General features: G+C 40.9%; 1 pseudogene; it reads left to right on the top strand.

Moving 5' to 3' along the window:
- LOC123743385 (ribonuclease inhibitor-like) overlaps window positions 1–27,636 on the top strand; it is an 81,049-nt pseudogene that overhangs the window by 4,554 nt on the left and 48,859 nt on the right.

The raw sequence follows: 27,636 nt of genomic DNA, 5'->3' as shown, positions 1-27,636 counted from the left end.
TTGAAAAGCAAAGAGAAACACAAAGCATAGAAAATATTAGTACTGTGTTAAGCTACGCATAATTATAATAATTATATATGCAAAGAACAACCAAAGTTTGATGACATGACAATTCCCACTCTCTTTTCACCTGACTCTATACCTACAGGATACTTTCCTGCTGGGTTCCACAAAAATGAAGGCCCTAAAAAACCTCATGCTTTCACCCAGTCTTCCACCTTAGACCACAGGCTCCAAGAGGTGTTCCCAAGCCATGTCATTTTCACTTTGCTCCCCATCTCCTTCCTCCTCCATAGCCACCAGATATACAAGTACGGTGGCCTTAATCAACTTTACCTCATCTTGAGGTAACTCAGCACTGTATGTACGTTTCAACATCAATGGCCTCATAAAATGATATCCCAACAATGCTACTAAAGTAACCCCTGCTACTACTAACACTGCCCTCAAAACACCTCATTTGCGGCATAGTCCAATTCCATGCTGTTACTATAGCATCCTTCAGTTACTGTCCCTACAGCGACTGCTGAATAACTACTGCCTGTAATCTGTCTCCTGCTCTTCTATGGTCCGTGGTTCACTGATAGATCTAGGACTGAACCTTTCAGATACTCGCTACCTATCTCGCAACTCGTACCCGGTCCCCTAGCCACCAACATCACTAATCACCTTGACCTACCTGTGGATAATACTCTCTTGTGCTCAGGGTAGATTGGTCCCAATCTTCTGGGAGTTATGTCAGGTGTTTGCTGTCTGTTAGAAATGAGGAAGAGATTGGTGACGTTGGAAGAATATCCAACCTAACAAACTCTTAGTCAGTCACAGATTTCTTGAAAGTTGACAATAGTGTCTGAAATGACATCACTATCTCTGCTACTCTCACCATTATCTGGGTATGTGTAACGTTCAATTTAACTTCATATTAGTCTCTATAGGGTGCACAGTTAGCTGTCGTCCCTTTCCTACAAGCTATTTCCTGTAACAATATACATGGTCTCTGGGGATGATACCACTCTATCACCCCGATCACATTCCATCCCACATAATATTCTGTCTCAAACACAGGCCTCATGTGTACATTTGCACATTAATCATTCCATATAACACATTAGTCACTACTATAATGTCACATCCTGACCAGCAGAGGGAGCAATTGGATTAGTTTTGGTCAGGATGTGGCAGGGTTTTTTGTGTTAAGCGTTGTGTTGGTGATTGGACTCCCAATTGAAGGCAGGTGTGTTGAGTTGCCTTTGATTGGGAGTCCTATATAGTAGTGTGTGTTTTTCTTTGGGGTTGTGGGTAATTGTTTCTTGTTTAGTGTGGTTGCACCTGACAGGACTGTTGGCTGTCAGTTTCCTTGTTTTTGTTTTTGTATAGTGTTCGTTCTAATTAAATTGAAGGATGAATACTAACTCTGCTGCATTTTGGTCCTTTTCTGAAGACAGCTGTGACAGAATTACCCACCAAACTTGGACCAAGCAGCAGAGGAACGAGGAGGAAGGATGGACGTGGGCAGAGATAAGGATGAGCGTTTCCAGGGCTATGGAAGAGTTTAGTAAACTCGAGAGGCAGCCCCAATAATTTTTTGGGGGGGGCACAAGGGCAGTTTTGCGGGGCAACAATGGAGCCCCAGGCCAGCTCCCCGCACTAGCCCTGAGGTGCGTGTCTCCAGGCTGGCATGTCCAGATCCCTTAAGGTGATGCAGAGGAAGAACATCTCCCCTGAGAGGTGCATCAATCTCTTCCACTGTCTGAGAGAGATGAAAGACCATTCATTACAGGAGGAAATCCAAGCGTACTTGAGGTCAGTGAAGAGATCCAAAAACCTCTCCCTTGCCCACTGCTCAGCACTGGCCTACATGCTGCAGATATCAGAGGAGGTTCTGGATATGTTTGACCTGAAGGATTACAAGACATCAGAGGAGGGTCGTAGGAGACTGGTCCCAGCTGTGAGAGGCTGCAGGAAAGCTCTGTAAGTATTCATGTAAATATTGCACACCAAAATACATTGTAGTTATAGCAGTGTTTTCATTGTCTGAGTGGATCTGTAAGTACTCATGTGACTATCCCTCAGACCAAACTTTACTGTATGTAGGAACAACAGTATTTTCATCGGCTGACTACACTTTCTATCAGCTGAAAAGTCTTAACAAACTATAACTCAAACTGATCATTAAAAGTTATAGCATTGAGCCATGTATGCACGACGTACACATTATTTGTGCACGGGTAACAGTGTAAGCAGGGAAAGCTAAGCGTACCATTTTAATACAACCAGTCTGTTATGCTAGTTCTTCTGTGTTGGCGTACGTGCTGGCTGTAAACTCACAGACACATCCTGTGAAGTGTTGACCTCAGCTCAAACCCCTCACATCTGAGTGAGCTGAATCTGTGTAGCAATGACCTGAAGGATTCAGGAGTGAAGCTGCTCTCTGCTGGACTGGAGAATCTGAGGTCAATATTCCTGTAGTTGGTCAACAAGTGATAACTGTTCCCAGATCCACATGTGTTTACCAGGCACACATTGTCCACACCATATGTGTTTGGAGAGTGAAGCTTACAGTTTTAAATTTGGCACTATGCTCCACCATTTTGGATTTGAGATAGAATGTTTCATATTAGGCAACAGTACATACATATGTTTTACCGTTTAGAAATTAAAGCACTTCATATCTCTAGTGCTCTTATTTGAAGAAGTTGTAATTATTTGGACAAATGCACTTATATTGTATTAAAGTAGTCATAAGTTTAGTATTTGGTCCCATATTCCTTAAACGCAGTGATTACATTAAGCTTGTGACTCTACAAACTTGTTGAATGTATTTACAGTTTGTTTTGGATTACGTTTTTCCCAATAGTAATTGAATGGTGAATAATGTCCTGTGTCATTTTGCAGTCACTTGTATTGTAAGTAAGAATAGAAGATGTTTCTGAACACTTCTACATTCATGTGGATCCTACCATGATTATGAATAATCATGAATGAAATGTGAATGATGATGAATGAGAAGGTTACAGAGGCACAAATATCATACCCCTCTCTGTAATTGGTAATGTTGAGAGGTTCTGTCTTGAGAGGTTCTGTTTTGTTGTAACCTATGTAACTTTCTCACTCATTATTATTCATAATTCTTCTTAACCATGGCATCATTAGGATTAATTTAGTAATGTTTAGAAACATGTTATCTACTCACTTAGACAGAAGATTAATCCTGTCGTCATCCACTATTCAGTTACTATTTGGCAAAACATAACCCAAAACAAACTGCAAATGCCACCAATGAGTTTGGGACCAAATACTAAACTTTTGACTACTTTAATACACTATAAGTGAATTGGTCAGAATACTTATGACTTCTTCAAATGGGTGGGCTAGATACATAAGGTGCTTTCATTTTGAAACGTGAAACAGATATATACTGCTCAAAAAAATAAAGGGAACACTTAAACAACACATCTTAGATCTGAATGAAAGAAATAATCTTATTAAATACTTTTTTCTTTACATAGTTGAATGTGCTGACAACAAAATCACACAAATAATCAATGGAAATCCAATTTATCAACCCATGGAGGTCTGGATTTGGAGTCACACTCAAAATTAAAGTGGAAAACCACACTACAGGCTGATGTCCTTAAAACAAGTCAAAATGAGGCTCAGTAGTGTATGTGGCCTCCACGTGCCTGTATGACCTCCCTACAACGCCTGGGCATGCTCCTGATGAGGTGGCGGATGGTCTCCTGAGGGATCTCCTCCCAGACCTGGACTAAAGCATCCGCCAACTCCTGGACAGTCTGTGGTGCAACGTGGCGTTGGTGGATGGAGCGAGACATGATGTCCCAGATGTGCTCAATTGGATTCAGGTCTGGGGAACGGGCGGGCCAGTCCATAGCATCAATGCCTTCCTCTTGCACGAACTGCTGACACACTCCAGCCACATGAGGTCTAGCATTGTCTTGCATTAGGAGGAACCCAGGGCCAACCGCACCAGCATATGGTCTCACAAGGGGTCTGAGGATCTCATCTCGGTACCTAATGGCAGTCAGGCTACCTGTGGCGAGCACATGGAGGGCTGAGCGGCCCCCCAAAGAAATGCCACCCCACACCATGACTGACCCACCGCCAAACCGGTCATGCTGGGGGATATTGCAGGCAGCAGAACGTTCTCCACGGCGTCTCCAGACTCTGTCATGTCTGTCACATGTGCTCAGTGTGAACCTGCTTTCATCTGTGAAGAGCACAGGGCTCCAGTGACGAATTTGCCAATCTTGGTGTTCTCTGGCAAATGCCAAACATCCTGCACGGTGTTGGGCTGTTGGCACAACCCCCAACTGTGGACGTCGGGCCCTCATACCACCCTCATGGAGTCTGTTTCTGACCGTTTGAGCAGACACATGCACATTTGTGGCCTGCTGGAGGTCATTTTGCAGGGCTCTGGCAGTGCTTCTCCTGCTCCTCCTTGCACAAAGGTGGAGGTAGCGGTCCTGCTGCTGGGTTGTTGCCCTCCTACGGCCTCCTCCACATCTCCTGACGTACTGGCCTGTCTCCTGGTAGCGCCTCCATGCTCTGGACACTACGCTGACAGACACAGCAAACCTTCTTGCCACAGCTCACATTGATGTGCCATCCTGGATGAGCTGCACTACCTGAGCCACTTGTGTGGGTTGTAGACGCCGTCTCATGCTACCACTAGAGTGAAAGCACCGCCAGCATTCAAAAGTGACCAAAACATCAGCCAGGAAGCATAGGAACTGAGAAGTGGTCTGTGGTCCCCACCTGCAGAACCACTCCTTTATTGGGGGTGTCTTGCTAATTGCCTATAATTTCCACCTGTTGTCTATTCCATTTGCACAACAGCATGTGAAATGTATTGTCAATCAGTGTTGCTTCCTAAGTGGACAGTTTGATTTCACAGAAGTGTGATTGACTTGGAGTTGCATTGTGTTGTTTAAGTGTTCCCTTTATTTTTTTGAGCAGTGTATATGAAAATACCCTCAAATAAAAGATGACATTATATACTGTCACCTCATAGGAAACAGTTACTATGTTAGCTTCAATGTCAAAATAGATATGCTGTCGACTGTATATTCAATACAATCCAAATCTGATACCTCACTGTCTGTCTTTTGACTGATTCTGCTTTGTATAATGGTCTGGTCAGTCTACTCCAATATTTATGCTATATATCTACAAGCAGCACTTTGAACATTTGTCATTTCTAATGATACATTCATTTAGAAAAATATATGACAGATTTCAGGACATATGAATATGTTAAAAAAATATACTGCCACTATTTTCACCACCAAAGAATAGCAGTGTGACTTTTAAATTATTTTACTCTTTGCAGGCTGTCAGGCTGTCTAGTCACACATGAAGGCTGTGCTTCTCTGGTCTCAGCTCTGAGGTCAAACCCCTCACACCTGAGAGAGCTGGACCTGAGCTGCAATCACCCAGGAGACTCAGGAGTCAGACTGCTCTCTGCTGGACTGGAGGATCCACACTGCAGACTGGAGAAACTCAAGTATGTAGAGGGTTTATGTCAATGTTCATATCAGACGTGTGAGTTATGAGGCTAGTTAAGACAAACATTCTTACCTCTGTGTGTGAGTTCATGTGTATCAATCAATGACTGTCTGTTCTTCTGCTTACTTCTACAGTGTTGAACATAGTGGAGAGCACACAATGAATCCTGGACTTAAAAAATGTAAGTGTTGACTGCTGTGAAGAATATGACTAAGAATAAGTCTTATGTCACGGGCAGATAAATCACTGGAGGATGAGTCAGGCGCAGGAGACTGAGTTCCGTTTGAGCAAAACGTATTTAATGCTGCCAAGGGGCAAAATCCACATATAAGGCAGGTTGCACAAAAGTCAAATGACGAGTGGCAGCTCCACTCTAAAAGTGAGACGGGGCGCAGCCCGGCAACCCTAATGCCTAAATGAATGCGTAGCAAAAGCAACTACGTTAAATCAATTCAACCCCTACCACACGCAACATAGAACAATCCCGCACGAATCCTAACTAAACACAGACAAACTAAATACCCCCCCACTAATGACAAACAAGACAAGTGCAACCAAAAAACAGACATGACTAACAGACACTGAAACATAGATCGGTGGCAGCTAGTAGGACGGCGACGACGACCGCCGAACACCGCCAGACCGGGGAGGGGCGCCACCTTCTGTGGACGTTGTGACATCTTAATTCAAGTTAAGTCAAAGTCAAAAACCACCATCATTACTGACTTGGTCATATTAAATATAAGCTGTAGTTCTGCAGAAGCAGAAATCAGGGACACCATGGTAGCCTCTAACTTTCTCACTCATAATTGTTCATGATTCATTCATGATCTTTCTTAATCATGCCATCATCAGGATTAGTATTGTTTTGAAATATGTTACCTACTCACTTAGAAGATTAATCCAGTCGTCATCCACTGTTCAGTTACTATTGGGCAAAACATAACCCAAAACAAACTGCAAAAGCTACCAATGAGTTTAGGACCAAATACTAAACTTTTGACTACTTTAATACACTATAAGTGAATTGGTCAGAATACCTATGACTTCTTCAAATGGGGGGACTAGATACATGAAGTGCTTTCATTCTGAAATGTGAAGAAGATACAGTTGAAGTCGGAAGTTTACATACACTTAGGTTGGAGTCATTAAAACTCGTTTTTCAACCACTCCACACATTTCTTGTCAACAAACTATCGTTTTGGCAAGTTGGTTAGGACATCTACTTTGTGCATGACCCAAGTCATTTTTTCCAAGAATTGTTTACAGACAGATTATTTCACTTATAATTCACTGTATCACAATTCCAGTGGGTCATAAGTTTACATACATGTACACTAAGTTGACTGTGCCTTTAAACAGCTTGGAAATTTCCATAAAATTATGTCATTGCTTTAGAAGCTTCTGATAGGCTAATAGACATAATTTGAGTCAATTGGAGGTGTACCTGTGGATGTATTTCAAGGCCTACCTTCAAACTCCTACCTTCAAAAGAAATCAGCCAAGACCTCAGAACATTTTTTGTAGACCTCCACAAGTCTGGTTCATCCTTGGGAGCAATTTCCAAACGCCTGAAGGTACCACGTTCATCTGTACAAACAATAGTATGCAAGTATAAACACCATGGGACCACGCAGCCGTCATACCGCTCAGGAAGGAGACGCGTTCTGTCTCCTAGAGATGAACGTACTTTGGTGCGAAAAGTGCAAATCAATCCCAGAACAACAGCAAAGGACCTTGTGAAGATGCTGGAGAAAACAGGTACAAAAGTATCTATATCCATAGTAAAACGAGTCCTATGTCAACATAACCTGAAAGGCCGCTCAGCAAGGAAGAAGCCACTGCTCCAAAAGCTCCATTAAAAAAAGCCAGACTACGGTTTGTAAATGCACATGGTGACAAATATCATACTTTCTGGAGAAATGTCCTCTGTTCTGATGAAACAAAAATAGAACTGTTTGGCCATAATGACCATCGTTATGTTTGGAGGAAAACGGGGGAGGCTTGCAAGCCGAAGAACACCATCCCAACCTTGAAGCACGGGGGTGGTAGCGTCATGTTGTGGGGGTGCTTTGCTGCAGTAGGGACCAGTGCACTTCACAAAATAGATGGCATCATGAGGATGGAAAATGATGTGGATATATTGAAGCAATATCTCAAGACATCAGTCAGGAAGTTGAAGCTTGGTCGCAAATGGGTCTTCCAAATGGACAATGACCCCAAGCATACTTCCAAAGTTGTGGCAAAATGGCTTAAGGACGACAAAGTCAAAGTATTGGCGTGGCCATCACAAAGCCCCTGACCTCAATCCTATAGAACATTTGTGGGCAGAACTGAAAAAGCATGTGGGCCAAAATTCACCCATTCACCCAACTTATTTTGGGAAGCTTGTGGAAGGCTACCCGAAATGTTTGACCAATGTTAAACAATTTAAAGGCAATGCTACCAAATACTAATTGAGTGTATGTAAACTTCTGACCCACTGGGAATGTGATGAAATAAACAAAAGCTGAAATAATTCATTCTCTCTACTATTATTCTGACATTTCACATTCTTAAAATAAAGTGGTTATCCTAACTGACCTAAGACATGGACTTTTTACTTGGATTAAATGTCAGGAATTGTGAAAAACTGAGTTTGAATGTATTTGGCTAAGGTGTATGTAAACTTCCGACTTCAAATATATGTTTGAAAATACCCTCAAATAAAAGATTACATTATATACTGTCACCGGATATAAAACATTTGAAATGTTAGCTTCAATGTCAAATTAGATATGTTGTGGACAGTATACTCAATACAATCTAAATCTGATACCTCACTGTCTTTGGACTGATTCTGCTTTATAAAATGGTCTGGTCTGTCTACTTTGACAATGTATGTGTGTGGCGTGTTCGTGTAAAATTAGAAATGTGTGTGTTCGGACTTCCTGAATGGAATTCTGGGGAAAGGCTGTGTGCTGATCAAGCTCCTTCACAATTTTGGCCTAAATTAAACTTCACAAGTTAAAAATACATATTTGACCTTCTAAATCGGACTGACAATGAGTAAAGATAAATATTGAAGTGAAAAAGACGGCATCAAAGAGAAGATAATCCGCTATGTTCACCGTGTTTAAATCAGAGGTTCATCTCTCATGGCAGAGTTGAAGTTATTTAGACGAGACACAGCCACCTCACTCGGCAAAATGCAAATCTCTATCGATGGCATGAAGGCTACTCTAGAGAAAAATGATAAACAGATGACCCACATTGAAAGGAAGAATGAGGAACATGTCGAAAAGTTAATACAAGACCAGGCTATTAGCTACCTGATGGGCCAGGTAGAGGAATTGCAAAAGAAGGGAGACTTGTTGGATAACCTTTCACGTCGTAATAAAGTTCACATTTTTGGGGTCGAAATCAATGCAGAAAATGTCTACATTTGTTGACAAAATGCTGAGGGAGATCTTAGAAATCGATACTGCTACACCTTTGGTCATAGAGAGGACTCATAGAACCGCACCTGCAGCCCAGAGCAGGCCCGGAGCGAAGGACACACAGAGGCCCAGCGCTATCATCATGCGCCAACGAAACAGGATATAATACAGCTGTCGAGAACCAAGGGAGAACTGTTCTACAAAGACAAATGCATATCTATCTTCAATGACTATTCAGCAGAGCTATTGCGGAATAGAAAAGATTACGACAGGATCAAGAGAACTGGCAGCCAAAAGCATCACATACTCTCTGATGTTCCCTGCGAAGCTGCGCGTCACCCATGAGAGCAAGACCCACAGCTTGGATTCTGTACCTGATGCCAAGTCCTTCCTGTGCTCCATTGGGATTACACCACCTTTCGGATCTGAGGACAGGGTCCAGAAAAATATGCTGACTATGTGGCAAATTGTTGGGCACAGAAGCAGTGAGAGACAGAAGGACACAAGGCCTAAGAAGTTGGCCAAATCTACCGTGGAACACTGTCCAGTCCACATTGACTACTGAAGCGATCCCTTCTTCTTAAGGACTGGAAACTACCACGATTTATGCTCATAATTGGGATCTTATTGCTGGACTAATTCATCAATCTTTGACCTACAGTTTATTGGGATGATAAGGTAATTATTTAATCTGGGGAAAAACAGAATAGCCTGTTTTCCTCATTCCCACATTCTCTTTTAGTAGGGTATAGAGTAAAGATTATCAATGTGTCACATCCTGACCAGTAAAAGGGGTTATTTGTTATTGTAGTTTGGTCAGGACATGGCAGGGGTGTGTTTGTTTAGTGTGTTTTGGGGTTTTTGGTTTCTATGTTTTCTATTTCTATGTGGGTTTTCTAGTTTGTCTATTTCTATGTTAGTTTTAGGGAACGACCTCCAATTAGAAGCAGCTGGTTGTCATTGCTTCTAATTGGAGGCCATATTTAAGTGGGTTTATGTTCTCTTGTGTTTGTGGGTGATTGTTCCATGTATAGTCTATGTACCTTACAGGACTGTTTATCGTCGGTCTTTTGTTCAGTGTTAATTTCTTTAATAAATCAAGAAGATGATTCACATCCCTGCTGCAGTTTGGTCCCATCATTACGACACATATGACACAATGCTTTTTATGGCAATTACATATAGGCTACCCAAGTGTAGGTTTGTCAAAATATTAGCATAATATGTGCTGATTCTTTATTTATTTATACAAGGCTTTTGGATTACGTTGAATTTCCAGCATTTAACCCTTACTGTTTAAGACAACCTGTTTAGAGGGAGAGACAGTTAGCCTGCCCACATATGCTTATATTATTTATTTTATTTTTGCATTCTGTTTTCTTATAGCCTAATATTATTTGAGTTGGGAAAACATTTAATAGGCTATGGAGCTATATTTCATAGTTTATAATGGAGTGCAGGGAATGTCTATTCATGCGTGTCTGTTTATGGGCTCCTCGACTTGTTTGTTATTTATTTTTGCATCTAGGTTACTCTTTAAATGATAGGTCGCTGAAGAAAAATTGTCTAGTGATAAATATTAGGTCAGATATACTATAATATAGGCCGAACTATCACTTAGTTTCCACAATTGCCCCGCTACTGGGTCTTGCCCCCCCCCCTTGTTTAAAGAACACCACACCACCTAGATCTGCCACCCAGGAATGTGGCAGTCTTAAGTGTTCTACTTTTAATTTCACTGTTCGTGCTCCCTTTGTTCCAGTGGAGACACTTGTTTTTGTGTTGATGTTCTTGTTGTTCCTCTGTGTGTTTTGTACTGAAATGAAAAACAAAGGAGCATTTCTGTCTGCAGTTCTGGGTACAAGGAAAAGGCCAGTTCAAATCAAGGTCTGTAGTGTTTTATATTGACACTTTACGCTGACAATGAAGTTACTTAACATTTTAATGTATAACGTGAAGGGCTAAAACCATGTGATTAAATGGAAAAAAATATTGACACAGCTAAAACAAATGGATTGTGACATTTCCCTCCTCCAGGAGACCCAGTTATCAGACGAGGGGCACAAAAAGCTTAAAAATGAATGGCTAGGTCAGACCTTTTCTCCTCTCACTCCTCCTCACAATAAATGGTGTTTGTATACTGGTTAATAAGAGGCTGTCTTTTACATTGAAACATCAGGTAACTGATTCAGAGGGTCGGTTTGTTATTGTTCAAGGCCTATTATTTGGCGTAAATTTTACTTTTGCTAATTTGTATGCACCAAATGATGGTTCCCCACAATTTATTAATAGATGTTTCTTAGAGATTGCTAAGCATTCAAATACACATTATGTAGTTGAAAGTGACTAATTGCACAGTATCTCCACATTTGTACAAGTCACAACCATGTGGTCCCACATTAAAAATGTCTAGAGCAGTTCAATTTCACTGTGAAGAACAAGGGCTTATTGATATTAGGAGAACGTTAAACCCAACAACAAAATATTATACTTTCTTTTCAAATCCTCATGGCACTTACTCTAGAATATACTTTTTTCTTATCACTCAGACCTTAGCTCATCAGGTAGAAAACTGTATTATTAATAACATCACCATCTCAGATCATAGTCCGGTATCCTTAAAACTAAAGTTAAAAGATCAACAACATGAAACATACAGGTGGAGGCTAAATGCTTCTCTTCTTGGAGAAACTTCTTTTCAAAAGGTTATTCAAGCTGAACTTACCTTTTGTTGAGTTAAATTCCAAAAATGGATCAGCCCAACCCTTTTATGGGAGAGCGCTAAAGCTTATCTTAGTGGTCAAATCATAGCCTATTCATCGCTGCAAAAAAAAGTATGTATACAAAAACAAGAGAAGATTCAAAGAAAAATCTCCCAATTAGAAGAAAGACATAAGAAACAAGGGGATCGGGACACTAATTCAGTTGAATGCAGCGAAAGGGGAGCTTAATATGCTTCTTACTTATAAAGCGGAGGGTTCTATGAAATTTGCCTGAAATAAATACTATACTCAGGGAGACAAACCAGGGAAGCTTCTTGCACTGCAACTTAAAAAGGATGCATCTGAACGATGTATTCCCAATATCAGAACTGTGCAGGGAAAAGTTACTTCTTGCCCCAAAGAAATAAATAAGACATTTGCTGAGTACTATGAGACCCTATATAAGAAACCTAAAGATATTTCTTCTCCAGAGGACTTTCTCACACATTAGAAGCTGCCAGAGCTATCGTGTGAAGATAAGGAAATGATAGACGCCCCCATTACTGACTCAGAGATAGAAGCAGCCATCAGAAGCATGCATCCCGATTGGTTCCCCTGTGAGTTCTATAAAACATTCAGGAAAGAACTAATACTGCTGATCAGAGGAGTTCTTCATGAAGTTATAGAGCGCAATAAATATCCAGATACTTGGTGTGAAGCAATCTTCGCCGTGTTAAAGAATCAAGGTAAAGACCCACTAGACTGTGGTTCACATAAACCAGTAAGTTTACTAAATTGTGACTCTAAAATCCTTACTGAGATTTTAACAAAAAGAATTGAGGAGGTAGTTACAAAATGAATCAATCCAGATCAAACTGGGTTCATTAAAGGACGTCACTCAACGTCGAATATAAGATGACTTCTGAATATTATCAATTACTCTTAAGCAGAAATAGAAAAACAATTACACACAAGTGGGTTTGGAGGCTTTGCTCAATTTACTTCTGTAATGTGCAGTTCAGTCAGATGCCCTTGCAGAATGCACATATTACCTGATGTTTTGCCGGAAATGTCTCACACTAGATGCCACTGTTGAGCGTTGCAGATTTGGCTGCACTCTCAGACCAGCCTCTGTTATTGATAGACCATGATTTATTACATGATCAATTATAGTAGCCCTAATCTCATCTGAGACTGCAGCTCTTGATCTTCCTCTCAGTCTTCTTCCACCATGCAGACGTACTCCTCTCCCTCTCCCAGCCACTCTTCTTACATTTTTTCATTTTTTTCTTCCTCTGTCAGCCACTTCTCTATCTCTGGCTGGGTCCATGTTTACATTACAGTACAGCATTATTCCTAAGATGTCCCCTTTTGTATAGAGGGTAATGAAATTGAAAGACTAACACCTAGATAGGTGTTCAGCTACAATGGTAATCAGCTGTGGTTGGTCTAATTGTTTAACAGTTTTGAAAAGAGTATGTAAACGTGCAAATTGGCCTGTAGGTACATAGAGTTTTGGTGGTGGTTGTGTCTGAGTGAGAAAAGAAGTCATGACATTTGAAAGATGTAGTCATTGAATGCATTTTGTGCCAAAGCAATGAAAAATGATCCACAGCTGTTGTGTTCACTGTGAGAAGAGTTCTGAAAAAGTGACCTAAGTATTGAGAAATAGCGATTGTAAAAAAAAGTGTAAGATAGCTAGGTGAGACAACCACATGTCACAGTCAAATATACAGGTTACAAACATTCCATTCCATTCCATTCCAGCTAAACAATGGATACATAGCATTTTGCAAAGAACTTATTTTCATAAACATCTCAAATCTAGAACAGTTATATTGAAGGTACCAACATTTCTGATTCCTGTATTTTGGTATATAAATTATTAAACAACATTGTCAGCTCACATCTTAGTTTTGGTGTCATGTCCCCCAGAGAGACTCATTTTAGAGTCAGGCCCTCCCCTCGCTCTCTCCCCAGAGAGACTCAATTTAGAGCACTGAGCCCTAAACAGAGATCCAGCATGTTGGTTGTGGTTAACACAGTGACAATTAATTATTGAATGACAATTGTTCTATTTTAGTCATTCTCTCTTTGAAATAAAACATTTACAAACAGACATCGAAACAATCAGGCGATTTAATGCAAGCACATGAACATGTAGTTGTGACATCACTTCTCCATGGTAACAGTCAATAACAATAATAATAAGTCACTGTTTGTTAAGGTAGTTATAGACAGTGCAGCAACACAAGGCCATGTCTCACACTTATTTATATTCATTAAAAGTAGGCTATTTATTGTCTTTCAATCTCTTCTTTTCTAAACGTATCTTAGAATGTAGACAGAAGGGCTAAAACGGGCATCGATCCATTTAGAATGTTTTTTTTGCAATAAGTAAGATATGTTATATTATGTAAAGTAATATAATGCATAATAGCAGTTTGTTAGTGATATGCAGATCAAGGTCTGTACCTCGGCTATAGCCTACATATCCTAGATGACCAGCCTAAACCTGTTCAGATCAGTTCACATAATGTTATAGGCCTACCAGTAGCAGAACAGAGAATGTACAGTATATTTACAAAAGGATGTAGACACCCCTTCAAATTAGTGAATTTGGCTATTTCAGCCATACCCGTTGCTGACAGGTGTATAAAATCCAGCACACAGCCATGCAATCTCCATAGACAAACATTGGCAGTAGAATGGCCTTACTGAAGATCTCAGTGACTTTCAACGTGACACCGTCATTGGATAGCACCTTTCCAACAAGTCAGTTCGTCAAATTTCTGCCCTGCTAGAGCTGCCCCGGTCAGCTGTAAGTGCTGTTATTGTGAAGTGGAAACGTCTAGGCACCACAACGGCTCAGCCGTAAAGTGGTAGGCCACACAAGCTCACAGAATGGGAATGCCGAGTGCTGAAGCACGTAATAATTGCCTGTCCTCGGTTGCAACACTCACTACCCAGTTCCAAACTGTGTCTGGAAGCAACATCAGCACAAGAACTGTTCGTCATGAAATGGGAGCTTCATGAAATTGGTTTCCATGGCCGAGCAGCCGCACACAAGCCTAAGATTGCCGTGCGCAATGCCAAGCGTCGGCTGGAGTGGTGTAAAGCTCGCCGCCATTGGACTCTGGAGCAGTGGAAACGCGTTCTCTGGAGTGATGAATCACGCTTCACCATCTGGCAGTCCGACAAATCTGGGTTTGGCAGATGCCAGGAGAACGCTACCTGCCCAAATGCATAGTGCGAACTATAAAGTTTGGTGGAGGAGGTATAAGGGTCTGGGGGGGGTTTTCATGGTTCGGGCTAGGCTCCTTAGTTCCAGTGAAGGGACATCTTAACGCTACAGCATACAATGACATTGTAGACGATTCTGTGCTTCCAACTTTGTGACAACAGTTTGCGGAAGGACGTTTCTTGTTTCAGCATGGCAATGTCCCATTCACAAAGCAAGGTCCATACAGAAATGGCTTGTTGAGATCGGTGTGGAAGAACTTGACTGGCCTGCACAGAGCCCTGACCCCATCGAACACCTTAGGGATGAATTGGAACACCGACTGCGACACAGGCTTAATAGCCCAACATCAGTGCCCCACCTCCCTAATGCTCATGACTGAATGGAAACAAGTCCATGCAGCAATGTTCCAACATCTAGTGGAAAGGCTTCCCAAAAGAGTTGAGGCAGCAAAGGGGGGACCAACTCCATATTAATGCCCATGTTTTTGGAATGAGATGTGATTATTATTTGACCCTGCTGGTCATCTATGAACCTTTGAACATCTTAAAGAACAATCTGGCCTTAATGGCAATGATCTCTTATAAACTCTACACGGCACAGCCAGAAGAGGACTGGCCACCCCTCAGAGCCTGGTCCCTCTCTAGGTTTGTTCCTAGGTTCCTGCCTTTCTAGGGAGTTTTTCCTAGCCACCATGCTTCTACATCTGCATTGCTTGCTGTTTTGGGTTTTAGGCTGGGTTTCTGTTTAGCACTTTGTGACATCTACTGATGTAAAGAGGGCTTTATAAATACATTTGATTTGAGATGTTCGACAAGAAGGTGTCCATATACCTTTGGTCATGTAGTGTATATATCCTAATCTATAGCCTAGGCCAGATATTTTTCACAATATTTCCAATGCAGACCATCAGGTCGGTCAGCATGATAAGTGATCATACTGTATCTCAGGCCTACTGTGAATATTGAATATCTGACGACAACCTAATTTTATTATAGTTTGTAGCCTACCTACCAGAATCTGCATGTCTTTCTAGTTCACTACATTCCTGAAGAAAATAATGTCGTTTTTACTCCATACATTTTCCCTGACACCCAAAAGTACTCGTTACATTTTGACAGGAAAATGGTCCAATTCACACACTTATCAAGAGAACCTCCCTGGTCATCCCTACTGCCTTTGATCTGACAGACTCACTAAACACAAATGCTTCGTTTGTAAATTAAGTCTGAGTGTTGGAGTGTGCCCCTGGCTATCAGTACATTGAAAAAAAAATGGTGCTGTCTGGTTTACTTAATATAAGGAATTTCAAATGATTTATACTTTTACTTTTCTTTTGATACTTAAATATATTTCAAACCAAATACCTTTACTCAAGTAGTATTTTACTGGATGACTTTCACATTTACTTGAGTAATTTTCTATTAAGGTATCTTTACTTTTACTCAAGTATGGTACTGTTTCCACCACTGAATTCCATTGGTGGGCCGTGCAAAACGAACTGTCCCATTTGTGCAGGGTGTCATGTAAAAATCATCCCAGCGTGAAATAGTTCCCAATTCTTCTGATTGAGATGTAATGCAGTAAAATCTCTCCCAGCTGAAATTGTTCCCAGTTCAATCATTTCATGCGTATCTCTTTATGTGGATGGCTGAGCTCATGCGGATGTTTCTCTTACACCCTCCCTCGACCTCGAAAGTGTTTTGTGGGCACGCGCATTTCTTTCACACAGCTGCCAATTAATGGTGGCTAGGAGTATTGACTCTGACCAATCAAAAGCTTGTTGAGGCGTGAGATAAGTATATAAATAGTTGGACTTGCGGTTCAAAGTGTTGAGAGTTGATATGAGAGATTTTCTTTTTTTATTATTATACATTATTATTCTTTTCATTTTAATTATTTTTATTTGTAATGTTTTTATTTATTTTTTGCTACTGCAAAGACATGGGCGCTATGTTTTCGATTGACAGTGCATATATATATATATATATATATATATATATATATATATATATATATATATATGTTGGTTAGTTAGCTGTACAAACAAGCCATCTCGACCAGTTTACTTCTAATTATGCTAGTTAGCTAGCTAAATCAAGGGCGATGGGGTGTGAGAGAAACATCTCCATGAGCTCAGCCACCACACAGACGTGCGTGCAATTATTGACTGTGAATATTTTCACGCTGTGAACGTTTTTACAACATGACGTCACAATCACAATACAAACAGAACAACTGGGAACTGGCTGATTTTCAAACTCATTAAAGACACACCCTCCTCCACTTACCCTCTTATGCCCTTGGGGGAAATCCAATACCACAAATACAAATTCCATCTAGACACCGTTGCCCTAGAGCTGTGGTCCCAAACTTTTTATTGTCCCGTACCCCTTCAAACATTCAACCTCCAGCTGCGTTCCCCCTCTAGCACCAGGGTCAGCACACTCTCAAATGTTGTTTTTTGCCATCATTGTAAGCCATCATGCGACACACACACTATAAAATACATTTATTAAACATAAGAATGAGTGTGAGTTTTTGTCATAACCTGGCTCGTGGGAAGTGACAAAGAGCTCTTATAGGACCAGGGCACAAATAATAATAATCAATCATTTTGCTCTTTATTTAGCCATCTTACATATAAAACCTTATTTGTTCATCAGAAATTGTGAATAACTCCCTACAGGTTAATAAGAAGGGTGTGCTTGAAAGGATGCACATAACTCCACAATGTTGGGTTGTATTGGAGAGAGTCTCAGTCTCAAAACCTTTTCCCACACAGTCTGTGCCTGTATTTAGTTTTCATGTTAGTGAGGGCCGAGAATCCACTCTCACATAGGTACGTGGTTGCAAAGGTCATCAGTGTCTTAACAGCTTGATTTGCCAAGGCAGGATACTCTGAGCTCAGCCCAATCCAGAAATATGGCAGTGGCTTCTGTTTAAATGACATTTTCACAAAACCGCTTGTTGCAATTTCGATGAGGCTCTCTTGTTCAGATATCGGTAAGTGGACTGGAGGCAGGGCATGAAAGGGATAAGGAATCCAGTTGTTTGTGTTGTATGTTTCGGGAAAGTCCTGTGCAATTGCGCACCCAACTCACTCAGGTGCTTCGCTATATCACATTTGACATTGTCCGTAAGCTTGAGTTCATTTGCACACACAAAAAATCATTCAATGATGGAAAGACCTGTTTGTTGTCCTTGTTAATGCAGACAGAAAAGAGCTCCAACTTCTTAATCATAGCCTCAATTTGGTCCCACACATTGAATATAGTTGTGGAGAGTCCCTGTACTCCTAGATTCAGATCATTCAGGTGAGAAAAAACATCACCCAGATAGGCCAGTCGTGTGAGAAACTCGTCATCATGCAAGTGGTCAGACAAGTGAAAAGTATGGTCAGTAAAGAAAACTTTAAGCTCGTCTCTCAATTAAAAAAAACGTGTCAATACTTTGCCCCTTGATAACCAGTGCACTTCTGTATGTTGTAAAAGCATTACATGGTCGCAGCCTATATTATTGCATAATGCAGAAAACACACGAGAGTTCAGGGGCCTTGCTTTAACAAAGTTAACCATTTTTACTGTAGTTTCCAAAATGTCTTTGAAGCTGTCAAACATTCCATTGGCAGCAAGAGCCTCTCGGTGGATGCTGCAGTGTACCAAAGTGGCGTCGGGAGCAACTGCTTGCACGCGCGTTACCACTCCACTATGTCTCCCTGTCATGGCTTTTGCGCCATTAGTACAGATACCAACACATCTTGACCACCAAAGTCCATTTGATGTCACAAAGCTGTCCAGTACTTAAAAAATATCCTCTCATGTTGTCCTGGTTTCCAGTGGGTTGCAGAGAGGATGTCTTCCTTATTTGAGCCCCTTTAAACGTAACGGACAAATACCAGGAGCTGTGCCACGTCTGTTGACTCATCCAGCTGTAACGCATAGAATATACTGGCTTATATGCGAAGCAGTAATTGTTTCAAAACATCTCCTGCCATGTCACTGGTGCGTTGTGGAAAGGTGTTGTTTGATGAAGGCATTGTCTGTATAGTTTTTTTGGCCTTTTTCCCCAGCATTGTCCCAGCCATAGCCATAGCAGCAGGAAGAATTAAGTCCTCCACAATAGTATGGGCTTGCCTGTTCTAGCCACTTGGTAGTTCACCATATAAGATGCTTCTAGCCCCTTCTTATTAACTGTTTCTACAGCTTGATTGGAGACCACCTGTGGTAGATTCAATGGATTGGACATGATTTGGAAAGGCACACACCTGTCTATATAAGGTCCCACAGCTGACAGTGCATTTCAGAGCAAAAACCAAGCCATGAGGTCGAAGGAATTGTCCATAGAGCTCAGACAGGATTGTGCCGAGGCACAGATCTGGGGAAGGGTACCAAAAAATGTCTGCAGCACTCAAGGTCACCAAGAACACAGTGGCCTCCATCACTCTTAAATGGGAGAACCTTCCAGCAGGACAACCATCTCTGCAGCACTCCACCAATCGGGCCTGTATGGTAGTGGCCAGACGGAAGTCACTCCTCAGTAAAAGGCACACGACAGACCACATGGAGTTTTCCAAAATGCACCTAAAGGACTGTCAGACCCTGAGAAACCAAGATTGAACTCTTTGGCCTGAATGCCAAGCGTATATTTGGAGAAAACCTGGCACCATCCCTACGGGGAAGCATGGTGGTGACAGCATGTTTTTCAGCAGCAGGGACTGGGAGACTAGTCAGGATCAAGGGAAAGATGAACGGAGCAAAGTACAGAGAAATCCTTGACAAAAACCTGCTCCAGAGCGCTCAGGACCTTAAACTGGGGCGAAGGTTCACCTTCCAACAGGACAACAACCCTAAGGTCACAGCCAAGACAACGCAGGAGTGGCTTCGGGACAAGTCTCTGAATGTCCTTGAGAGGCCCAGCCAGAGCCCGGACTTGAACCAGATCGAATATCTCTGTAGAGACCTGAAAATAGCTGTGCAGCGACACTCCCCCTCCAACCTGACAGAGCTTGAAAGGATCTGCAGAGAAATATTGGAGAAACTCCCCAAATACAGGTGTGCCAAGCTTTTAGCATCATACCCAAGTAGACTCGAGGCTGTAATCGCTGCCAAAGGTGCTTCAAGAAAGTACTGAGTAAAGGGTCTGAATACTTAAGTAAATTATATTTCTTTTTTATATATAATTTACATTTGCTAAAATTTCTAAAAACCTGTTTTTCTTTGTCATTGTGGGGTATTGTGTGTGGATTTATGAGGAACAAAAAATATTTAATCAATTTTAGAATAAGGCTGTAACGTAACAAAATTTGAAAAAAGTCAAGGGGTCTGAATATTTTCCGAATGCACTATCACAGTCAAATATACATGGATATATAGCATTTAGAAAACAAATACATATATATATATATACATATTTCAAATCTATTAACAAAAAATCTGAAAACAGTAATATTAAAGTTATATATAAGCAATCATTTCTGATGGAAAAACAAATGTGAAAAAATGTGGATATAGCGTTTTGGAAATAAACAATTAATAATGAATACATTGTCATCTCACCTCTTAGCTTTGGTGTCATGTCCCCCAGAGAGACTCATTTTAGAGGCAGGGCCCACCTCCTCTCTCTCCCCAGAGAGACTCATTTTAGAGCACTGACCCCTAAACAGAGATCCAACATGTTCGTTGTGGTTAACACAGTGACAACAATTCTTGAATTTCAATTGTTCTCTTTCATTAATTATATCTTTGAGAAATAAAACATTTACTAACAGACACATCCAAACAGTCTGGTGATTTAATGCAATCACATGAAGTTGTGACATCTCTTCTCCATGGTAACTGTCAATAACAATAATAATAATAACAAGTCACTGTTTGTTAAGGTAGTTATAGACAGTGCTGAAACACAAGGCCATGTCTCACACTTATTTTAATTAATTAAAAGTAGGCTTATTTATTGTCTTTCAATTGGTTCTTTTCTAAAAGTATCTGAGAATGTAGACAGAAGGGCTAAAATGGGCATGATTGATCTGAGGGGAAATCATTGATACATTCAGAAAGTTTTTTGTAACAAGTAAGAGATTTTATATCATGTAAAGTAGGCTAGGTTATAATGTATAATAGCGGTTTGTTAGTTAAATGCAGATGGAGGTCTATACCCTGGTTATAGCTACATATCATCGATGACCAACCTGTTCAGATCAGTTCACATAATGTTATAGGCATAACAGTAGTAGGACAGAGAATGTCGCCTAGGCCTGATATTTTTCAAAACATTTCCAACGGAGGCCATCAGGTCGGTATGTATGATAAGCAGTATTTATTTTTAGGTGAGGGAGCGCAACAAATATGTAAATGACGTTATCATTTCCTCAATCAAAGTTTGTCAGGACAGATGTAGCCTATTGAATAGCGTATCATTACAGGGCTCTCCAAACCTGTTCCTGGAGCGCTACGCTGTAGGGTTTCACTCCAACCCAGTGGCGGATTTAGGTGCAGGCGACATGGGCACCCGCCCAGGGCGGTATCTTGATGGGGGCGGCACAGGGCCCTCGCACCAAATATATATATATATATATATAAAATAATAATAAATATTCGGAATGGTGACATTTGCGCGATCGGTTTTCTTTCGCTCACTTGCACATCACATCAATTATATCATGTCACCGTGTGGGACTGTGGGTCAATTAACCTTGTCGGAGTGGGCTCCCTGATTCTAGTTTGTGAGCTAGGCAGGCTACTGCCTGGGAAGGTCTCCCACTCAGAAGTGCGAGATGGGGAAGGGGGGTGGGGGTATGTTGACCTCAGGTCTCCCCAATGGAAGCCCGAGGTAGGGGGAGCGGGGGAATCTATCAAATAGCACAACTCTAACTTTGTACAGTACTAATGCAATTAGTTGTGCAATTTAGTTTGTGTGTGTCTTGTTTGAAGTGCAATAGTGTAATAATCAGGTTCTCTTTTTTCTAAGTGTGTTATTCTATTTGTGTGATATAGGATTTGTGCAATTTAGTTTTATTTGTCTTTGTTACTTCTTTTGATATTTATGAGACTCATTTTTGTATATATTTTTATATTTAAATAGCTTCAAATGTTATGATTATTTATTTGTGTTGTTCCAAATGTCTGAAGAAAAATTACAGTTAGTGCAGAATTGTTCTTTTTTTTGTTTGTTGGCGGGGGGCGGGTTCGCCCAGGGAGCCATACAAGCTAAAACCGCCACTGCTCCAACCCCAAATGTAACTAACCTGATTAATCTTATAAACGAATCATTTAAATCAGGTGCGCTAGTTTTGAGTTGTAATGAAAACCTACAGTTGCGTAGCGCTCCAGGAAAAGGATTGGAGAGTGCTGTTACAGAATATGCATAAAATGCATCCTACAATTGCAACGTCTGCCTATGCCCGCAAGAGAATGTAAAAAAAAGTTTAATATTTGTAATACCCTCAAACACCAAGTTAGGCATGACTCATTTCAAAACAGGCCATCATCACTGTCAATCATGAATGATAATTCTTCACATTTTACTGGTGAAATTGCATCTGCATGACAATTATTTGATTGATCTCAGTTACAACAGAATAGCCTACCCATTTAGATCTTCTTGAATGACTGTTTCGTGAAATAATTAAAGCAGATTGTGTTTACAAAGTATAAGTCTTTGTATTTTGTTTCAATCAAAGCATATATCCTGGCTAGTGGCTCTGTTGAGTTTTGGCGCATGAGAGTATTATTCAGCTTCAGCTAACCACCCTACAATCTTATTAGAAATTAGGTATCCGAGTTGTATCCGCCACGTTATAGACCTACAATGATATTATTATAGTCGGTTATGTTACGTAAAATACAAATGAATCGCTATGTGATCTTGCAAGACATTGATTCAGCTTTGATCTAACTTGAATAACGAGCACCATTGTGAGTAGTGATGATCTTCTATTTGTAATATTAATAATAATAAGTCATGAGTAGGACTATTAGGCATAGGCAATAGATCTTGATGAGTGTTATTTTAAACGATTGGAGCGCCATCCGTGGATCTAAAAGGACTGCGCTAAATAAACTTTGATTTGATTAGCTTGAACACATGTTTACAATATTCCTTATTGCAAAATAAAATAAAACACATAAGTTAACTATCTATTCATATAATTTATTTGCATAGATTTAAATCATTAAATCAATTGACCAAGTAGTGAACATAAGTCATTACGTAGAATTGCAGGAAATTCATTTTAAAACAGCCATAACAATCAAGCTTTTCTTGTGGTGCATTCACGCATTTCAATAAACTATAACCTAAATGCATTATTACCTCCAACTTGGCCTAATTCACATTTCCAATTTCCCACGCTGACATACAATAGCCAATTTAGGCTAAATATCCCAAGAAGGGCTACTACATCTTCTAGAGGGTCAGGCTCTTGGGCTTTGCGATGGCCACCCTGGTATGGGTGTCCTCGGCCCAACAGCGTCACTATAACCAAGTGGTCACATATCGGTCTGGGTTCCACTGCACAAGAGGGGGACGGTGGAGTTTTATAAACATCAAGGCAGACACAGTGATTTTTTTTTTTTTTTTTTACTGCAATTGGCCAAAGTTGTCAAGCCTCCAAAAGGGCCTGGGCCTCTGCAGTGCACACACGTAGCCTACAGTTCTTTATCATTCTCGCCAACGCCAGAGAGAAGACAAGGAAGAAACAACCATCTATGCTGCAACATATTTATTTGGTTTGTCATTCTATCGTTTTTCATGGAATTTTGTGGTAATTAAATATCATTCAATTCGAATTGATACGATTTTCTTTTTCGTGTATTCTCAAATTTGAAGAAAATAGCTCCCTCGCGCTCCACCAGCACTACACACGTGATGATAAGTGATCATAGCTCAAACCTACTCTTGACTATTGAATGTCTGACGACGAACTAACTTTATACTAGTTTTTAGGTAGCCTCTATACTTACCAGAGTCTGCTTGTCTTTCAATACATTTATCAGACATCTAATGTTGCCGAGAAAGGTGCGCCACAGTTTCAACAGCCATTTTGTAACTGCGTTAGGCTACGAATTGACTTTCAATTTCATATCAGGAAATCATATACCCACAGACTTTCTGAACCCAGAGACGCAACCTCGCGAGTCTTCCAATAATAATGTTAAAGTGAAATGATTAAAAACGAACATCAGAAATGTCTTGAGTCAATTAGTATTCAACCCCTTTGTTATGGCAAGCCTAAATAAGCACAGGAGTAAAACAAATAAATTGCTTAACAAGTCACATAAGTTGCATGGACTCTGTGTGCAAGTGTTTAACATGGATGAATTAATGATTTTTGAATGACTACCTCATCTCTGTACCCCACACATACAATTATCTGTAAGGTCCCTCAGTCGAGCAGTGAATTTTAAACAGATTCAACCATAAAGACCAGGTAAGTTTTCCAATGCTTCACAAAGGGCACCTATTGGCAGATGGGTAAAAATATTTGTAAAAAACAGACATACTGTAGAATATCCCTTTGAGCATGGTGAAGTTACTAATTACACTTTGGATGGTGTATCAATACACCCAGTCAATACAAAGATACAGGCGTCCTTCCTAACTCAGTTGCCGGAGAGGAAGGAAACTGCTCAGGGATTTCAGTTGCATCTTTAAAACAGTTACAGAGTTTAACGGCTGTGATAGGAGAAAACAGAGGATGGATCAACAACATTGTTGTTAGGCCACAATACTAACCTATTTGACAGCAGGCCACAAATGTGCATGTGTCTGCTCAAACGGTCAGAAACAGACTCCATGAGGGTGGTATGAGGGCACGACGTCCACAGGTGGAGGTTGTGCTTACAGCCCAACACCGTGCAGGACGTTGGCATTTGCCAGACAACACCAAGATTGGCAAATTCGCCACTGGCGCCCTGTGCTCTTCACAGATGAAAGCAGGTTCACACTAAGCACGTGACAGACGTGACAGAGTCTGGAGACGCCGTGGAGAACGTTCTGCTGCCTGCAACATCCTCCAGCATGACCGGTTTGGCGGTGGGTCAGTCATGGTGTGGGGTGGCATTTCTTTGGGGGGCCACACAGCCCTCCATGTGCTCGCCAGAGGTAGCCTGACTACCATTAGGTACCGAGATGAGATCCTCAGACCCCTTGTGAGACCATATGCTGGTGCGGTTGGCCCTGGGTTCCTCCTAATGCAAGACAATGCTAGACCTCATGTGGCTGGAGTGTGTCAGCAGTTCCTGCAAGAGGAAGGCATTGATGCTATGGACTGGCCCGCCCGTTCCCCAGACCTGAATCCAATTGAGCACATCTGGAACATCATGTCTCGCTCCATCCACCAACGCCACGTTGCACCACAGACTGTCCAGGAGTTGGCGGATGCTTTAGTCCAGGTCTGGGAGGACATCCCTCAGGAGACCATCCACCACCTCATCAGGAGCATGCCCAGGCATTGTAGGGAGGTCATACAGGCACGTGTAGGCCACACACTACTGAGCCTTATTTTGACTTGTTTTAATAAGGACATTACATCAAAGTTGGATCAGCCTGTAGTGTGGTTTTCCACTTTAATTTTCCACTTTAATTTTGAGTGACTCCAAATCCAGACCTCCATGGGTTGATAAATTGGATTTCCATTGATTATTTTTGTGTGATTTTGTTGTCAGCACATTCAACTATGTAAAGAAAAAAGTATTTAATAAGATTATTTCTTTCATTCAGATCTAGGATGTGTTGTTTAAGTGTTCCCTTTATTTTTTTGAGCAGTATATTTACCAACACAGTAAGATTCTGAGACACAACCACTATACTATTGATCAGCCGAAAGGAACTCTTGGAGGGAACCCCCCATGTCTCAGGAGATATGTATTTTAGACAGTAAGTAAAACTGCCTTGGAGAATCTGTCCCAAAAATATGTAGATATCGATATAGATGGGGCAATGGAACATAGTGTTTAACATTATCCTACGTTTTATTTGCTTCAAGAATATATTGCACTTTATCCATTACAACAATATTCTGGTTTAATCACTATATTCTGATTGCTGTTCAGTGTTTTTAGAGCTTGATTTAGTTGATTTGTAAGGTAGAAGTGATGTACAGGTGTCACGTCCTGACCAGTATAGAGGATTATTTGTTATTGTAGTTTGGTCAGGACGTGGCAGAGGGTAGTTAGTTTATGTATTCCGGGGTTTTGGGTTTCTTTTCTATGTTTGTGTTTCTATGGGGTTTCTATCTGTTCTGTTTCTATGTTAGTTAATTGGGGTATGGACTCTCAATTAAAGGCAGGTGTTTTCTAGTTGCCTTTGATTGGGAGTCCTATATATATTAGGGTGTGTTTTGGTCTTGTTGTTTGTGGGTAGTTGTTTTAGCACTGCTATACGTGTGTAGCCTGCTATACTGTTCCTGTCGATCATTGTTTTCTTGTTTTGTTCGTGGTGTTCATACTATAATAAATTATGATGAGCACGCAATCCGCTGCATATTGGTCCACTTTTTCCGACAGCGATTTCAACATATCTTCTGACGAAGAGGATCGTGACAACAGGTCTGGTTCTGAATTGTGAAAAGGAAGCCACATCCCTACAAATAGTCTGTATAGTTTCTGACACTGATGCCAACTGAGGTTCCCAATGTGAGGGGTTTGAAAATAGTATATGAGGAAAATCTGTTTCATATTCTAAATTATCTTATAACTTCAATCTTCTATGATAGACGTGTAGATCCCGTCTGGAGCTCCCCTCAGTCATCCTGTTTAGGAGTTTGTATGAAAGTCAGTCCTCTTTTTAGAACCTCACTCTCGGCTTTGTTGAGCCCAATGAGACATTGCTGGTCTAGACCTCAAATCATTTGTGAAGTAGTATGGACAAATTGATGGAACAAGGTCACTAAACTGATAGGATAGATCCAAGAGCAGCCCTCTGTCATCTAGAGGGCGTTTCTCTGTACTGCTTGACAAATGGAGTCTCAATGGAGGCCCAGTGCAAGTGCTCAAAGTAAGGCCCAAACAATTGTTTGTCAGGCTGGGATCTATAAAGCAGTACGCTGTTCAATTAGATGCCAACTAATATTCATACAGGGACAATAGGTGGGGCACTCCTCCTCTGAGACACTTCCCAGGAGTCACCAGGACCAAGAATCCTAACACTTACTGCCGTGAAGTCTAATTACAGCAGGTGTTTCTGCCATCTAGTGGAAGACACTATTAAACCACTTTATTATCATGGTGGAGAGAAGGCTGAGTGAAACAGAAAGTAAAGTTGTTCTTTTGTACAGGATCCATTTTGAGATGACAGAGGAGAAAACACTATATGGAGAGAATTAAAAAATAAAATGAGTAGTTCTAAGTATTTCTGAACAGTAATATATTCTAAAGGACTGAGATATGAGTAATTACTGGTTAGTAGAACTGCTACTTGAGCTGAGATGCTGACAGACAGCAGTTTTCAAAGTGGAAACTAATCAGTAGGCCTAGCATTACATGTTACAAGGTAGGCTATTTAGATTGTCATTAAGGAGACACCTATTTTACAACCCTTTTTCCATTAAACATTAACGCTTTAGAAGTGATGCGCATCAAGAAATAAGGCCACCAAGCACAGGAAAACTACTTTAGGCGCTCTAGAGCGTATTAGATAAATTCGCTCATAGGTGGTTTAAAACCTCTATGGGCTAGGTGGGACGCTGGCGTTATGACTTTCCATATGGAAAAACCATATCATGTGAAGGTTTTAATGCATGCTCAGT

The sequence above is a fragment of the Salmo salar genome, chromosome ssa06, assembly GCF_905237065.1.
Source record: "Salmo salar chromosome ssa06, Ssal_v3.1, whole genome shotgun sequence".
Taxonomy (NCBI): Eukaryota; Metazoa; Chordata; class Actinopteri; order Salmoniformes; family Salmonidae; genus Salmo; species Salmo salar.
The sequence above is the reverse complement of the archived record's forward strand: the minus strand, read 5'-3'. Positions and strand labels throughout refer to the sequence as shown.